The following is a 2,997-nucleotide window of genomic DNA, read 5'->3' as shown; positions in this document are numbered from 1 at the left end:
TTGCGAATACATGCATCGAGCTAGAATTTGGCTCCAAAATATGGCTCAGGCCTCGAAATTGGGATGTTTGGGATATTTTAAAACTGCAGGGAGGTTTGGGACAAATTGACCAAACGCCACTTTCAGTACTTGGCATATGTTGGGTATAAAAAAAGTCGTAATTTCAAACTGCGAATACGTGCAGAGAGCCAGAATTTGGCTCCAAAATATGGCTCAGGCCTCAAAATTGGGATGTTTGGGATATTTTGAAAACTGCAGGGGAGCTTGTGCAAAATGTGACTCACTGCCGCTTCCAGTACTTGGCATATGTTGGGTATAAAATGTCGTAATATCAAACTGCGAATACGTACAGAGAGCCAGAATTTGGCTCCAAAATATGGCTCAGGCCTCGAAATTGGGATATTTGAGATATTTTGAAAACTGCAGGAAGATTTGGGACAAATGTGACCAAACGCCGCTTTCAGTAGTGGGCATATGTTGGGTTTAAAAAAGTCGCAATTTCATACTGCGAATACGTGCAGAGAGCCTGAATTTGGCTCCAAAATATGGCTCAGCCTCGAAATTGGGATGTTTGTGATATTTTGAATACTGTAGGGGGGATTGGGACAAATGTGTCCAAACGCCGCTTTCAGCACTTGGCATATGTTGGGTATAAAAAAGTCGCAATTCCAAACTGCGAATACGTGCATAGAGCCAGTATTTGGCTCCAAAATATGGCTCAGGCCTCGAAATTGGCATATTTGGGATATTTTGAAAACTGGAGGGGAGTTTGTGCCAAATGTGACTCACTGCCACTTTCAAGACTTGGCATATGTTGGGTATAAAAAGTCGTAATTTCAAACTGGAAATACGTGCAGAGAGCCAGAATTTGGCTCCAAAATATGACTCAGGCCTCGAAATTGGGAAGTTTGTGATATTTTGAAAATTGCAGGGGAGTTTGGGAGAAATATGACCAAACGCCGCTTTCAGTACTTGGCATATGTTGGGTATAAAAAAGTGGCAATTTCAAACTGCGAGAACGTACAGAGAGCCAGAATTTGGCTCCAAAATATGGTTCATGCCTCGAAATTGGGATATTTAGGATATTTTGAAAACTGCAGGGGAGTTTGTGCAAAATGTGACTCATTGCCGCTTTCAGTACTTGGCATATGTTGGGTATAAAATTCGTAATATCAAACTGCGAATACGTGCAGAGAGCCAGAATTTGGCTCCAAAATATGGCTCAGGCCTCGATATTGGGATGTTTGGGATATTTTGAAAACTGCAGGAAGGTTTGGGACAAATGTGACCAAACGCCTCTTTCAGTACTTCGCATATGTTGGGTATAAAAAAGTCGTAATTTCAAACTGCGAATACGTGCAGAGAGCCAGAATTTGGGTACAAAATATGGCTCAGGCCTCGAAATTTGGATGTTTTGGATATTTTGAAAACTGCAGGGGAGTTTGTGCAAAATGTGACTCACCGCCGCTTTCAGGACTTGGCATATGTTGGGTATAAAAAGTCGTAATATCAAACTGCGAATACGTGCATAGAGCCAGAATTTGGCTCCAAAATATGGCTCAGGCCTCGAAATTGGGATGTTTGGGATATTTTGAAAACTGGTGGGAGGTTTGGGACAAATGTGACCAAACGCCGCTTTCAGTATTTGGCATATGTTGGGTATAAAAAGTCGTAATATAAAACTGCGAATACGTTCTGAGAGCCAGAATTTGGCTCCAAAATATTGCTCAGGCCTCGAAATTGGGATGTTTGGGATATTTTGAAAACTGGAGGGAGGTTTGGGACAAATGTGACCAAACGCCGCTTTCAGAACTTGGCATATGTTGGGTATAAAAAGTTGTAATTTAAAACTGCGAATACGTACAGAGAGCCTGAATTTGGCTCCAAAATATGGCTCAGGCCTCGAAATTGGGATGTTTGGGATATTTGGAAAACTGCAGGGGAGTTTGTGCAAAATGTGACTCACCGCCTCTTTCAGGACTTGGCATATGTTGGGTATAAAAAGTCGTTATATCAAACTGCGAATACGTGCATAGAGCCAGAATTTGGCTCCAAAATATGGCTCAGGCCTCGAAATTGGGATGTTTGGGATATTTTGAAAACTGGTGGGAGGTTTGGGACAAATGTGACCAAACGCCGCTTTCAGTATTTGGCATATGTTGGGTATAAAAAGTCGTAATTTAAAACTGCGAATACGTGCTGAGAGCCAGAATTTGGCTCCAAAATATTGCTCAGGCCTCGATATTGGAATGTTTGGGATATTTTGAAAACTGCAGGGGGATTGGGACAAATGTGACCAAACGCCGCTTTCAGTACTTGGCATATGTTGGGTATAAAAAGTCGTAATATCAAACGGCAAATACAGGTAAAGAGCCAGAATTTGGCTCCAAAATATGGCTCAGGCCTCAAAATTTGGATGTTCAGGATATTTTGAAATCTGCAAGGGGGATTGCGACAAATGTGACTAAACGCCGCTTTCAGTACTTGGCATATGTTGGGTATAAAAAGTCGTAATTTAAAACTGCGAATACGTGCTGAGAGCCAGAATTTGGCTCCGAAATATGGCTCAGGCCTCGATATTGGGATGTTTGGGATATTTTGAAAACTGCAGGGGAGTTTGTTCAAAATGTGACCAAACGCCGCCTTCAGTACTTGGCATATGTTGGGAATAAAAAAGTCGTAATTTCAAACTGCGAATACGTACAAAGAGCCAGAATTTGGCTCAAAAATATGGCTCAGGGCCTCGAAATTGGGATATTTGGGATTTTTGAAAACAGCAGGGGAGTTTTGCAAAATGTGACTCACCGCCGCTTTCAGGACTTGGCATATGTTGGGTATAAAAAGTCGTAATTTAAAACTGAGAATACGTGCAGAGTGCCTGAATTTGGCTCCAAAATATGGCTCAGGCCTCGAAATTGAGAAGTTTTGGATATTTTGAAAACTGCAGGGGAGTTTATGCAAAATGTGACTCACTGCCGCTTTCAGCACTTGGCATAT

The sequence above is a fragment of the Procambarus clarkii genome, unplaced genomic scaffold, assembly GCF_040958095.1.
Source record: "Procambarus clarkii isolate CNS0578487 unplaced genomic scaffold, FALCON_Pclarkii_2.0 HiC_scaffold_438, whole genome shotgun sequence".
NCBI classification, from domain to species: Eukaryota; Metazoa; Arthropoda; class Malacostraca; order Decapoda; family Cambaridae; genus Procambarus; species Procambarus clarkii.
Note: the sequence above shows the minus strand (reverse complement) of the source record.